General features: G+C 34.8%; 5 non-coding genes across 5 annotated transcripts; all 5 read left to right on the top strand.

Annotated features, from left to right (window-relative positions):
- The first annotated feature begins 4,812 nt into the window (after nucleotides 1-4,812).
- On the top strand, nucleotides 4,813-4,885 carry TRNAA-AGC. The gene has a single exon. It is a non-coding gene; the product is annotated as a tRNA-Ala (tRNA).
- A 3,341-nt stretch (nucleotides 4,886-8,226) lies between these two features.
- TRNAA-AGC lies at nucleotides 8,227-8,299 on the top strand. The gene has a single exon. It is a non-coding gene; the product is annotated as a tRNA-Ala (tRNA).
- A 552-nt stretch (nucleotides 8,300-8,851) lies between these two features.
- TRNAA-AGC lies at nucleotides 8,852-8,924 on the top strand. Its single transcript has one exon. It is a non-coding gene; the product is annotated as a tRNA-Ala (tRNA).
- Nucleotides 8,925-14,719: 5,795 nt separating this feature from the next.
- Nucleotides 14,720-14,792, top strand: TRNAA-CGC. The gene has a single exon. It is a non-coding gene; the product is annotated as a tRNA-Ala (tRNA).
- Nucleotides 14,793-15,186: 394 nt separating this feature from the next.
- Nucleotides 15,187-15,259, top strand: TRNAA-AGC. Its single transcript has one exon. It is a non-coding gene; the product is annotated as a tRNA-Ala (tRNA).
- Nucleotides 15,260-15,690: the final 431 nt, after the last annotated feature.

Raw genomic sequence — 15,690 nt, 5'->3', positions numbered from 1 at the left:
TATTTGGGCCTGATTTATTTATATATATATATATATATATATAAATTGTTTTGGGGCTGCAATTTGATTTTTTTTAAAACATTGAGAAATATATTGCATTCAAATTGCCATTCAAATTATTGAATATGCTCATACATCAAATTGTGATTATGTTATACAATTTATTTGGAAATGAGCTGATTGTACTCTATGCTTTACTAGCATAACACCCTGGATGAGCCTAGATAAGGTTTTTCTTTTGAAGATAACATGTGCATTATTTTACTATGAAAATTTGTTTAAGAAACTATATTGCGAAATTGGAGTCATGTACGTTCATAAAAACTCCAAGATTAATAATTGGCACATTTCATTTTGATTGCAATGATTATCGTAATAACAATCTATGATAGTTTGATTATCCTTATCAAACATGTAAGAGGCAACATTGGCAATTACCAACATTAGAAGAGATCATGCGACGGCCATACAATTGTCAAACAGTATTCTCAAACAAACCAGATAAGTGTTTTTTTTTTCTCAAAAGACAATATTTTATAATTCTCTTATATTGGCAATTGTATGCATGTGTATATCACTGTGATATTTTACTATGACAAATTGTCAAAAAGAATATTTGTCATGAATCCAAATTGATAGAAAACATGATCCGTAGACAAAATTATGATATGTTATCTTGATTAGTTCACTCCATACTACATAGTATGTTGAGTACTCGACTTGTTTCTCTAATTTTCATGAAACAAATATTTAAGATAAACAATATCATATTTTTTAACCAAATCTCTAAATCTTAATAAAGCTTTGTTCGGAAAGCAAATTAAGCATTTTTGGAGGAAATATTTTTTGGGGACCTTCAAAAATTGAATAACTAATATCCTGATCCACTACATACCACATACGCTAGTACAAGATGCATTTCCCTATTTGCGTTCAATTGTTTAATTATGCAACCCTTCTAGCTATATCCCATCATGAGAAATCAACAATGATGTTGGTTGCATTATAAGATCTTTTCTCGGCATTAGGGGGAGATTCGAAATTTCTAATTAATTAAATGCCGAGAAATTGGTAAAAATCTTCAAATCCATGTACTAGAACTAGAAGTTCAGTCATTGAACAAATTATCTGCTAGAAATCTCAATGAGTGACTAAGTCCATAGAAAATATTTTAAGAGAAATCCCCAACTAGGACTAAACATATTTGCCATTATGCCAGAAGCATATATTGGTTTAAGAATTTACAAAACTAGATCTAATATAGAAATTTCGTCACTCCAGAAATATAGAAATTTTATCCTAAAGATATTCGTCTAGAAAGCGAAAACCCCCAGTAAAATTGTAGGTGCACCAAATAACTAAAATACTGGGAAGTGGAACAACCAAATCCAAATACTTTTGGGAAATGCCATATATTTGGTTGATACAAAATTGCCATGTGTATAAAAGATATCTACAAAGCTGTTACAGTTGTCGACAACATATTTTGCCTCTATTGCTCATAAATACTTAAGTCTGGATCCAGAAATGAAAATAGTAGTATAACGCCTGCAGCGTACTAACTGTTTTCATAGAAAATAGCAATTAAGGCATATAAATCAGACTTGGACTTCTATTTGGAAGGTTACGAGTTCGAGCCTCAGTGGAGGCGTTATTGGTTCTTTGTGTTTCAGTAGGTTGAGAAAGTATATGAACAGATACTACAATGTAATAGGGCCAGTAACATTCAAAAAAAAAAAAAGGCATATAAATCAGAATTCGCTAATAAAAGGCGAGTGGAGGGTTTTCGCAGAGACCCAATATTAGTCATGGCTTTATATTCCGCTATTCAATAAAACTAGCAGTAAATAAATTAGATATGTAGCTAATAGTTATAGTTATCACATATTTATATGGGTAACTTGTTAGTTGTTACTTATATTTAAAATCCTTGATGGATTTTCTCAAAATGTGATAAATTAAATGAAAATCACAAAATAAGAAGTATAAAAGTTAGTAAGTTACTAACTATGATCTTTTAAATGTATTTTCTCCCCCATAACAAAGTATGAAAATATATTATCATAAACATGCCTAGTAATGTTATATGTGATTGGTAAACTCAAATATTGTTTCCTCTTGAAAATATCCTAAATATATCCTCTACTTTATCTTGAAAATCCCTAATGGATTTATAATTTCCGAAATGAGGATTTATTTAAGTGCCATTATTTACTTTTTAGAGAGTTGCGAATGTGGTTATTATCCTCATATAGAAGGAATAATATGTACCATTATGTGCTCAATAAAGAGTTGATAATGGACTTATTTATTATCTCAGTCAATATTTATGGTGTAAACATCAATGAAATATATAAAGAGCTTGATGATGTTAAGTTATGAGATAAGATAACGAATAGTAAATCAAGGTACAAATACTCGTATTGATGCTTTTTGGCATGAAGTCATCATACTTGTTACAGATAAAAACGTATATAGTTTTTCATGATATAAAATACCTTGATCCACATGAATTCCAGAAGAGTGAAAAAAATATTTGTTCAGAAGGTTTGCTCCATTGACAAGTTAGCAAATATATACCTACAAAATATCCATAAGATTGATATGTTTAGATAAAGAAAAATTATTATATTTAGGGGGAGCAACAAAATATAAACTATAAATAATTTTATTGGTCCTGATAATCATGAGAAAATATGATAAATTCTAATGACAATCCTGAAAATTGTACCATATCCCTTCTCTAATCCCTTTAGAAACAAAGATTTTACAAGCAATGTAGAATTTGAAGATTGTTATCTTCAGGGGGAGACAGAAAGTACATTCACTCGAGTCAATCCCGTAGATTGGGTCTTAAAAGACTAATAGTTATACTTTTTGCAGCATATACATACCATGTGGTTTTTAATGAGGTATGAGTATGATATATTAATGGGGAAGTTGTATATAAATACTTAAGTAAACAAACCCCAAATATCCTGAAGATTATGCCTTGAAGGCTTATAATTGTGCTCTTTTTTCCTTAACAAAGTTTTTTCCAGGAGGTTTTTCTTAAGTTAAGGTTTTTAACGAGGCAATCAGTACAATATATGAGTTTACAAATATCATGTACTCTTTTCTTCAAACTAGGTTGTTCCCATGTGGTTTTCCTAGTGAAGTTTTTAATGAGGCATGAATATATTTAAATATACTATACCTTGTACTCTTTTCTTGTATAGATTTTTCCCACAGGGTTTTCCTATCAAGTTTTTAACAAGGCAAGATCATGGACAAATAATGTCCAAGGGGGAGTGTTGTAATTATATATTAATGGTGACCATTATTTTGTAACGTTTGTAACAGACATATTAATGTCTCATTATGTATGCCATTATTATTCTATATTATATATGTGTGTAATCCTTTTGTAAGAGGAAGCCATGGAAAATGAAATTATATCACTCCCTTCTCTCCTTCTCTATTACTTTTCTTTCTACTACCTTTGATCAATGAGCTATTCTTTGAGCAATGAGCTAATGGGTTACAACAAATAGTATATATATTAGAGTTTTTATATGATTTGCATCCTACCACTCAAACTATGAATTAAAAGCAAAATATTGAACACATCAAATAACCACTATAATTATAATACAATCAACAGTATACTATTAACTTAGAATTATTATAGGTAGAAATGCATTTCTTGATCACATAGTATAAATCTAGATAACATATTAAACCTTCGACATTTTATAACTAGTCTAATTAACAAAATTTAGTATGAACAAGGGGATGTAGCTCAGATGGTAGAGTGCTCGCTTAGCATGCTAGAGGTACGGGGATTGATACCCCGCATCTCCACTTTGAACAGAACAATTAACGTATACAAAAAATCCCATGAGATGTGTCAATTACGCCGTTAGCATGGCACTTCGTGAGCACTCTACACCACTAGCCAGCCCAAATTCTTAAAATCAAGCACTTCGTGAGCGCTCTACTCCACCAGAAGTTGAAGGTTTTTTTTCATTTTTTTCCTTTTCTTCAGCCTCCTCATCGTCTTCTCGGACTAGATATATAACCCTTTTATCTATGTTAATAGTATATATATTTAGAGTTTTTATGTGATATACATCCTACCACTCAGACTATGAATTAAAAGCAAAATTTTAAACTCATCAAATAACCACTATAATTATAATACAATCAACAATATCATATTAACTTAGAATTATTATGGATAGAAATGCATTTCTTGATCACATAGTGTAAATCTAGATAAAATATTAAACCTTAGACATTTTATAACTAGTCTAATTAATAAAATTTAATATGAACAAGGGGATGTAGCTCAGATGGTAGAGCGCTCGCTTAGCATGCGAGAGTTACGGAGATCGATACCCCGCAAGCATAGAACACAACAACCAACCAAATCAAATGTGTAATGAAAACAATCAACCCCACGAACACCAGAAGTTAAAGGCTGATGGTAGAGCGCTCGCTTAGCATGCGAGAAGTATGCGGGAGTTTCTTTTCTTTGAATAGAACAGCTAACCCAAATGGTTACACCCGAAGGCTTTTATGGGCAAGATATATCACCTTATATATTGAGTTTTTATATGATTTGCACCCCTACCACTCAGACGAATTTAAAGCAAAATTTTAAACATATCAAATAACCACTATAATTATAATACAATAAAAAATATCCTATTAACTTAGAATTATTATGGGTAGAAATGCATTTCTTTATCGCATAGTATAAATCTAGATAACATATAAAACCTTCGACATTTTATAACTAGTCTAATTAATAAAATTCAATATGAAAAAGGGGATGTAGCTCAGTTGGTAGAGCGCTCGCTTAGCATGCGAGAGGTACGAGGATAGATACCCCGCATCTCCACTTTGAACAGAGCAACTAACGCAATCAAATTGGAAGTATAAAATAAAACCCAGGCGTCGCTTACAAACATTCAATCTCGTTAGCCGGCCCAAATAATGGCACCACCCCTAATAGCCCTAATTCTTAAAATCAAGCACTTCGTGAGTGCTCTACTCCACCTGAAGTTGAAGGCTTTTTTTTCTTTTTCTTTTTTTCTTTTTTCTTCATCCTCATCATCGTCTTCTTGGACTAGATATATGACCCTTTTATATATGTTAATAGTATATATAATTAGAGTTTTTATATGATTTGCATCCTACCACCCAGACTATGAATTAAAAGCAAAATTTTAAACTCATCAAATAACCACTATAATTATAATACAATCAACACTATCCTATTAACTTAGAATTATTAGGGGTAGAAATGCATTTCTTGATTACATAGTGTAAATCTATATAAAATATTAAACCTTCGACATTTTATAACTAGTCTAATTAATACAATTTAGTATGGATAAAGGGATGTAGCTTAGATGGTAGAGCGCTTGCTTAGCATGCGAGAGATATGGAGATCGATACCCTGCATCTCCATTTTGAAAGCCATCTAAGTGCAAGCTTAGAACACAACAACCAACCTAATCAAAAGTGTAATGAAAACAATCAACCCTGGAACACCAGAAGTCCTACCACTCACTATGAATTTTAAACACATCAAATAACCAGTCCTACCACTCAGACTATGAATTTTAATAATTATAATACAATCAACAGTATCCTATTAACTTAGAATTATTATGGGTAGAAATGCATTTCTTTATCACATAGTATAAATCTAGATAACATATAAAACCTTCGACATTTTATAACTAGTCTAATTCATAAAATTCACTATGCAAAAGGGGATGTAGCTCTGATGGTAGAGCGCTCGCTTAGCATGTGAGAGGTATGGGGATTGATATCCCGCATCTCCACTTTGAAATCCTCGTACCTGGAACACCCGAAGTTTAAGGCTTTCTTGGGCTAGATATGTGACCCTATATATGATTTACATCCTACCACTCAGACTATGAATTTAAAGCAAAATTTTAAACACATCAAATAACCACTATAATTATAATACAATCAACAGTATCCTATTAACTTAGAATTATTAGGGGTAGAAATGCATTTCTTGATTACATAGTGCAAATCTATATAAAATATTAAACCTTCGATATTTTATAACTAGTCTAATTAATATAATTTAGTATGAATAAGGGGATGTAGCCTAGATGGTAGAGTGCTTGCTTAGCGTGCGAGAGGTACGGAGATTGATACCTCGCATTTCCATTTTGAAAGCCATCTAAGTGCAAGCTTGAAACACAACAACCAACCTAATCAAAAGTGTAATGAAAACAATCAACCCTGGAACACCAGATCAAAAGTGTAATGAAAACAATCAACCCTGACTATGAATTTTAAACACATCAAATAACCAGTCCTACCACTCAGACTATGAATTTTAAACACATCAAATAACCACTATAATTATAATACAATCAACAGTATCCTATTAACTTAGAATTATTATGGGTAGAAATGCATTTCTTTATCCATAGTATAAATCTAGATAACATATAAAACCTTCGACATTTTATAACTAGTCTAATTCATAAAATTCACTATGCAAAAGGGGATGTAGCTCTGATGGTAGAGCGCTCGCTTAGCATGTGAGAGGTATGGGGATTGATATCCCGCATCTCCACTTTGAAATCCTCGTACCTGGAACACTAGAAGTTTAAGGCTTTCTTGGGCTAGATATATGACCCTATATATGATTTACATCCTACCACTCAGACTATGAATTTAAAGCAAAATTTTAAACACATCAAATAACCACTATAATTATAATACAATCGACAGTATCCTATTAACTTAGAATTATTATGGGTAGAAATGCATTTCTTTATCACGTAGTATAAATCTAGATAACATATAAAGCCTTCGACATTTTATAACTAGTCTAATTCATAAAATTAACTATGCAAAAGGGGATGTAGCTCTGATGGTAGAGCGCTCGCTTAGCATGTTAGAGGTATGGGGATTGATATCCCGCATCTCCACTTTGAAATCCTCGTAAGTGCAAGCTTTGAATAGAACAACTAACCCAAATGGTTACACCAGAAGGCTTTTATGGGCTAGATATATTACCTAATATATTGAGTTTCTATATGATTTTCACCCCTACCACTCAGACGAATTTAAAGCAAAATATTAAACATAACAAATAACCACTATAATTATAATACAATCACCAGTATCCTATTAACTTAGAATTATTAGGGATAGAAATGCATTTCTTGATTGCATAGTGTAAATCTAGATAAAATATTAAACCTTCGACAGTTTATAACTATTCTAATTAATACAATTTAGTACGAATAAGGGGATGTAGTTTAGATGGTAGAGTGCTTGCTTAGCATGCGAGCGGTACGGAGAACGATACCGCGCATCTCTACTTTGAAAGCCATCTAAGTGCAAGCTTAGAACACAACAACCAACCTAATCAAATGTGTGGTATGATTTACATCCTACCACTCAGACTACGAATTTTAAACACATCAAATAACCATATTTTATAACTAGTCTAATTCATAAAATTCACTATGCAAAAGGGGATGTAGCTCTGATGGTAGAGCGCTGCTTAGCATGTGAGAGGTATGGGGATTGATATCCCGCATCTCCACTTTGAAATCCTCGTACCTGGAACACCAGAAGTTTAAGGCTTTCTTGGGCTAGATATATGACCCTATATATGATTTACATCCTACCACTCAGACTATGAATTAAATGCAAAATTTTAAACACATCAAATAACCACTATGGGTAGAAATGCATTTCTTTATCACATACTATAAATCTAGATAACATATAAAACCTTCGACATTTTATAACTAGTCTAATTCATAAAATTCACTATGCAAAAGGGGATGTAGCTCTGATGGTAGAGCGCTCGCTTAGCATGTGAGAGGTATGGGCATTGATATCCCGCATATCCACTTTGAAATCCTCGTAAGTGCAAGCTTTGAATAGAACAACTAACCCAAATGGTTACACCTGAAGGCTTTTATGGGCTAGATATATCACCTTATATATTGAGTTTTTGTATGGTTTGCACCCCTACCACTCAGACGAATTTAAAGCAAAATTTTAAACATATCAAATAACCACTATAATTATAATACAATCAACAATATCCTATTAACTTAGAATTATTGTGGGTAAAAATGCATTTCTTTATCGCATAGTATAAATCTAGATAACATATAAAACCTTCGACATTTTATAACTAGTCTAATTAATAAAATTCAATATGAAAAAGGGGATGTAGCTCAGTTGGTAGAGCGCTCGCTTAGCATGCGAGAGGTACGAGGATAGATACCCCGCATCTCCACTTTGAACAGAATAACTAACGCAATCAAATTGGATGTATAAAATAAAACCCAGGCGTCGCTTAAAAACATTGAATCTCGTTAGTCGGCCCAATTAATGGCACCACCCCTATTAGCCCTGAGCGCTCTACTCCACTAGCCGGCCCAAATAATGGCACCACCCCTATTAGCCCTAGTTCTTAAAATCAAGCACTTCGTGAGCGCTCTACTCCACCAGAAGTTGAAGGCTTTTTTTCTTTTTCTTTTTTTCTTTTTTCTTCATCCTCATCATCGTCTTCTTGGACTAGATATATGACCCTTTGATATATGTTAATAGTATATATATTTAGAGTTTTTATATGATTTGCATCCTACCACCCATACTATGAATTAAAAGCAAAATTTTAAACTCATCAAATAACCACTATAATTATAATACAATAAACAGTATCCTATTAACTTAGAATTATTATGGGTAGAAATGTATTTCTTGATCACAAAGTATAAATCTATATAACGTATAAAACCTTTGACATTTTATAACTAGTCTAATTAATAAAATTCAATATGAACAAGGGGATGTAGTTCAGATGGTAGAGCGCTCGCTTAGCATGCGAGAGGTACGAGGTTCGATACCCCGCATCTCCACTTTGAAAGCCTCGTAAATGTATTCTTTGAATAGAATAACCAACCAACCCAAATTGTAACACCCCCTAATTTCTGTGCTACTCGCATATATCTAAATAGAACATCAAACACAGCGGAAGAGGTTTATACAACTGGAGGTAAAAAGGGGTGCTAACGGTTACACAAGTCTTCGTGACATCACCCATCACGAATTGATATGACTACCCCTACAACTGGAGGTAAAAAGGGGTGCTAACGGTTACACAAGTCTTCGTGACATCACCCATCACGAATTGATATGACTACCCCCAACCTTATGTTTAGTTCAAACCTTTACCTCCAGGACCCCTGTACACCAAGTCCAACCTTATTCCTCCGGGAATCGTCGTTCGCCCTCCAACAGAACCACCGATTTCATAGTACACGAGGGTACTGATCACAAATGGCAACACATGCCCTGGATAACACATGTTATCCCAGAAATAAACACGTGAACCTTACACAAAGGTCACAAACTCCATAATCACGTCATGGCCACTACGAGGACCACTGCCGTACCTTGGTGACTAGTGTCCCATACCACTAATCGTGCAATCCAGGTACAGCCACACACACCACACCTCAACAGGAATCAATCAACGGATCAAAACGAAGATATGAAACCATACTCAATCAAGGAATGGGTCACAACCCAACAACAACGATGAATAACACAAGTCATCATCAACAATAGGAAAGTATAAACAACACACATGCTAGTATTTAAACACCGAACTAGCATGCTTATCAAACAGGTAAACCAAACGTAATTCCGAAGAACACACAAGACTCATCACGGTTCAACGAATCACAATGTTGAACAATTAGCACGATTCAAGACACCAAAACCTACATGGATCCCTACCATATAGTTCTAGACATACGAAACATCAAGAAGACGCTCAAATAGTTCCACAAAAGAACAACGGGAAGTCAAAAGACCAAATACCGTGTCAAATGAATCACGGGGAACAAATCCCCAACCAACCAAATCATGTTCCCCGCGGGTGGACCCACGGGTAGGCGCCTACCCGTGGTTCCGCCCGCGGGTACACTACCCACCGGCCTTGTACCCCACGGGTAGGGCGGCGGGTGGACGCCTACCCGCCGTTCCGCCAGCGGGTACGTACCTGTACCAAAATAATCCCTTCGGGGATTTTCAACACCAAACTCAAATTCAAGTCCAAAACATGCCAAATCTCACAAAATACAACAAAATGACTTGTATCAAAGGAATAGCCAAGCAATGACATACAAGAACCCTAAACACAAGCTCTAGATATGCATTTTCACAAGACAATGCATAAACACTCACATTTCATAGAAAAATCACATGTAGAATCCAAGAATCATCAAATAGGTAAGCAAAATAGATTTTGTAGAGCATGGGTTACCTCTTGTAGACAAAAACCTTCACTTAACACTTCACCAAGCTCCTAATAAGGCTCACCTTCCAAACCCACTTCAAGAACACACCAAAAGATCATAAAGATTCTATCTTTAAGAAAAGACACCTTAGAAAACACTAAAAACACAAGATGAACATAGATCTTACCCTCATAGATGCCCAAATGTATGAAAGGTAGAATCTTGGAGACAACTCTTGAAGATTTGACAAAGCTTCAACTTGGCTTGGAAGAAAAGCTATCTACCTTTTTAGAGATAAGGTAGAGCTAAAGTTTGGAAAGTGTAAGGAGAGAAATGAGGAGTGTCTACTAGGTTAGCTTGCAATACTAACACAAGGTGAAAAGTCATGAATACCCTTACTAAAATGAAGAGGTGTAAGGGGACAAGGGAACTCCTCACAAAGCTTAAGGTACAACCTTGACTTTGGGGTTGACTAGTCAATTACTAGTCCCGGACTATTGAATTTTCAGGATTTTTAGGAATTAAGATACCAATTGGATTAGGATTAATTACTTTAATCCCTTAATCGATTTTGGATTACGGGGTGTCACACAAATGGTTACACCAGAAGGCTTTCTTGGGCTAGATATAGGACCCTATATATTGAGTTTTTATATGATTTGGATCCTACTGTTAGGAATAAGGTGTAATGGTTTTGATATGCCAAATATGTATTTGTAGATCCCCCATTTTTATTTCATAGGTCTAGTAGAGTCTTAGACCATGATCGAGAAATTATTTAAGTTGGAAAAGAGAAAAACAGAGGAAGATGCATGAAAACAGAAGAAGAAGAAGATATAAAGCCTAAAATCAAGAATTTGTCTGGAGAAAATGACAAATTGAAGAAGAAGATGAATGATACAATATTCATGTCGCTACTACTTAAAGAAGATATCCCAGAAGAATTTTCGTGAAGAAAATTAAGATTGGAAGAATGCATGAAATTGACTTGGAGATCAAGCATCTATGGAAAGAAAGGAGTACATCAAAGAAGATTGGAGATTTACTTAATAGTTGTACGGACGAAGTGGATGATGCTTGATATATTATGCGAAATTGCTCAAGTTTGAAACTCACCATTAACAATTTTACAAGGTAAAATTTGAGAAGCCAAAATTAATAAAATATGATGGAGTTGGGCGCCAATTACAAGTGGAAATTGGGAAGCAATTTCAATTGGGTGGCAATTGAGATGCAATTGCACTTGGGAGCCGATTTCATAGCAATTGAAATTGGGAGCTAGTTCGAAGCAATTGAAATTGGGAGATAGTTTAAGAGAAATTGAAATTGGGAGCAAGTTTGGGAATATGGGATGTTGGGGACCGATTCAAAGAAGACATGGAGATCAAATTGAATTGAGATGAAATTCAATACCAGGAGAAGTCTGGGAGCCAATTTCGAAGTCAAAGTCAAAAATTCAAATTGGGAAGCAATATAAAGCACCAGGAGTAGATTGGGAGCCAATTACAAAGGAGAAATTCAAATTGGGTGCCAAGGAGAAATTCAAATTGGGTGCCAATTACAAGTCAATTGAAATTGGGTGTCAATTGCAAAGGAGAAATTCAAATTTGGTGGAAGTTCACAACCAGTTTGAAGTCTGAGAACACCCAGACGTAAGAATGAAGAAGATGAAGATGAACTTACAGTGAAAATATTCTCACAAGGAATAATACTAGTTTAACTAGTATGGGATTAAATTGAAGAATATTTTTAAATCCCAAAGATACGAGGAGCACTTCAGAGCTGATCAGAGAAGCCATTCTACACCAAAACAGAGACCCAGATATTCCCACTCAACGTTAAACCAGAGGAATATCAGATGAAGTTTGGGAGCTCATTTACATGGAGATGAAGATCCATCAAACGGCTAGCTTATCCTTTCTGACATCTTTGTAGAAGATAAGATAAGATCTCTGACAAAAAGATACAAGATTTCAAAAATGAGAGCGTCTCTTTCCAACGGACAGATTCTCATTACCAGCTATAAAATGATGAAGATATGAAGACTTGAAGAACACGAACTTGAAGAGCAATAGAGCAGTTGAGAAACTCACGAACAAGAGAGCAGAAAATTCGAACTCATCAAGGAGATCGAATAGAGAAATTAAGCTTAAAAGAGCATAGAGCAAAAATCTCATTTGGTACAGAGCATACCAAAAATCTTCAAGTGAGAAGTGAGAAAAGAAAAAGAACTCAGAGAGCTTCAAAAGAAAAATATTCTGAGAGTTCTTAAACAGAGCAAAACAGAGCATAAATATCAAGTGCTTTACTTGATATATTCAAAGAGAGAAAACACTCAGAGCTATCAAGAGAAATAATTCCAGAGTGTTTATCTTCATCAAAGAGACCTGCGCATCATTGAAGATCATCTACAGAGTCTCAGAAGTTGGAAGCAAGACAACACTTGTTTTGGAGCAAAACAAGAGAAGGGAGGAAAGTAGCACGGAGTTGTGAAATCCTGGATTGTCACACGGAGCTGTGAGATCCGAAGCAGCAGTGTCGGAGGCACTGTGTGTGATTAGTGCGGGCTTTGTGATCAAAGCACTAGATCACGGGATACATTTCTACCGGAGTGTGGAAGACGGGGGGAAAGTAACGCGGAGTCGTGAAATCCTGGGATAGTAGCGCGGCGACGTGAAACCCGAAGCAGCAGTGTGGTGTCACTGGGCGTGATTAGTGCGGGCTTTGTGATCAAAGCACTAGATCACGGAAATTCATTGTATCTTGGAACCAAGGAGTGGTAGATATAATGAATTGCTCTTGGAGATAAGAGCAAGTGGAGTAGGAGGATTACACCACCTCGTGAACCACAATAATTGTCTTGTGTTCTTTACTGCTTTCTTTACTTACTGCTCTTTACATATTCGCTATACACGAGATATACTGCTCACACAATCTCACAAAAACTTTATGTTTATTTATTTCCGCTGTGCACCATACTCTAACAATCTAGTTAAGAGTTTTGGTTTATCTCTGGCTTAGCAATTGTTATGCTGTGCGAAAAAGTTTGAAAGTCTATTCACCCCCCCCCCCCCCACCCTAGACTTTCACCTTACCTCTTTTGGGACCAACACCTACCACTCAGACGAATTTAAAGCAAAATTTTAAACATATCAAATAACCACTATAATTATAACATTTTATAACTAGTCTAATTAATAAAATTCAATATGAAAAAGGGGATGTAGCTCAGATGGTAGAGCGCTTGCTTAGCATGCGAGAGGTACGGGGATCGTTACCTCACATCTCCACTTTGAACATAACAACAAACGCAATCAAATTGGAAGTATAAAATAAATCCCAGGAACTTAAAAGGCAATCAAATTGGAAGTATAAAACAAATCCCATGAGAAGTGTCAATTACGACGATGAACTTTAAAAATGTGCAATTAAAAACATTCAATCCCGTTAGCCGGCCCAAATAATGGCACCACCCCTATTAGCCCTAATTCTTAAAATCAAGTACTTCGTGAGCGCTCTAAGCCCAAATAATGGCACCACCCCGATTAGCCCTAATTCTTAAAATCAAGCACGGCGGCCCAAATAATGGCACCACCCCTATTAGCCCTAATTCTTAAAATCAATCACTTCGTGAGCGCTCTACCCCACCAGAAGTTGATGGCTTTTTTTTTTTGTTCTTTTTCTTCATCCTCCTCATCGTCTTCTTGGACTAGATATATGACCATTTTATATATGTTAATAGTATATATATTTAGAGTTTTTATATGATTTGCATCCTACCACTCAGACTATGAATTAAAAGCAAAATATTAAACTCATCGAATAACCACTATAATTATAATACAATCAACAGTATCCTATTAACATAGAATTATTATGGGTAAAAATGCATTTCTTGATCGCATAGTATAAATCTAGATAACATATAAAACCTTCGTCATTTTACAACCAGTCTAATTCGTAAAATTCACAATGAAAATGGGGATGTAGCTCAGATGGTAGAGTGCTCGCTTAGCATGCGAGAGGTACAAGGATCGATACCCCGCATCTCCACTTTGAAAGCCTTGTAAGTGCAAGCTTAGAACACAAGACCCAACCTAATCAAATGTGTAATGAAAACAATCAAGACCACGAACACTAGAAGTTGAAGGTTTTATTGGGCTAGATATATGACCCTATATATTATGTTTTTATATGATTTGCATCCTACCACTCAGACTATGAATTTAAAGCAAAATTTTAAACACATCAAATAACCACTATAATTATAATACAATCAACAGTATCCTATTAACTTAGAATTATTATGGGTAGAAATGCATTTCTTGATCACATAGTATAAATCTAGATAACATATAAAACTTCGACATTTTATAACTAGTCAAATTCGAAAAATTCATAATGAAGATGGGGATGTAGCTCAAATGGTAGAGCGCTCGCTTCGCATGCGAGAGGTACGGGGATCGATACTCCGCATCTCCACTTTGAATAACGCAATAATAATAAATCATTGGCGCCGATGAACTTTAAAAATGTGCAATTAAACACAATCCCATGAGAAGTGTCAATAGCCCTAAATCTTAAAACATTCGACCCCGTTAGCCAGCCCAAATATGACCCTTTTATATATGTTAATAGTTTATATATTTAGAGTTTTTATATGATTTGCATCCTACCACTCAGACTATGAAGTTAAAGCAAAATTTTAAACACATCAAATAACCACTATAATTATAATACAATCAACAGTATCCTGTTAACATAGAATTATTATGGGTAAAAATGCATTTCTTGATCGCATAGTATAAATCTAGATAACATATAAAACCTTCGTCATTTTACAACCAGTCTAATTCGAAAAATTCACAATGAAAATGGGGATGTAGCTCAGATGGTAGAGTGCTCGCTTAGCATGCGAGAGGTACGAGGATCGATACCCCGCATCTCCACTTTGAAAGCCTTGTAAGTGCAAGCTTAGAACACAACACCCAACCTAATCAAATGTGTAATGAAAACAATCAAGACCACGAACACCAGAAGTTGAAGGTTTTATTGGGCTAGATATATGACCCTATATATTAAGTTTTTGTATGATTTGCATCCTACCACTCAGACTATGAATTTAAAGCACAATTTTAAACACATCAAATAACCACTATAATTATAATACAATCAACAGTATCCTATTAACTTAGAACAATTATGGGTAGAAATGCATTTCTTGATCACATAGTATAAATCTAGATAACATATAAAACTTCGACATTTTATAACAAGTCAAATTCGAAAAATTCACAATGAAAATGGGGATGTAGCTCAGATAGTAGAGCGCTCGCTTAGCATGCGAGAGGTATGGGGATTGATACCCCGCATCTCCACT

The sequence above is a fragment of the Ipomoea nil genome, unplaced genomic scaffold, assembly GCF_001879475.1.
Source record: "Ipomoea nil cultivar Tokyo-kokei standard unplaced genomic scaffold, Asagao_1.1 scaffold3227, whole genome shotgun sequence".
Lineage (NCBI taxonomy): Eukaryota > Viridiplantae > Streptophyta > Magnoliopsida > Solanales > Convolvulaceae > Ipomoea > Ipomoea nil.
Note: the sequence above shows the minus strand (reverse complement) of the source record. Positions and strands in the feature narration are given on the sequence as shown.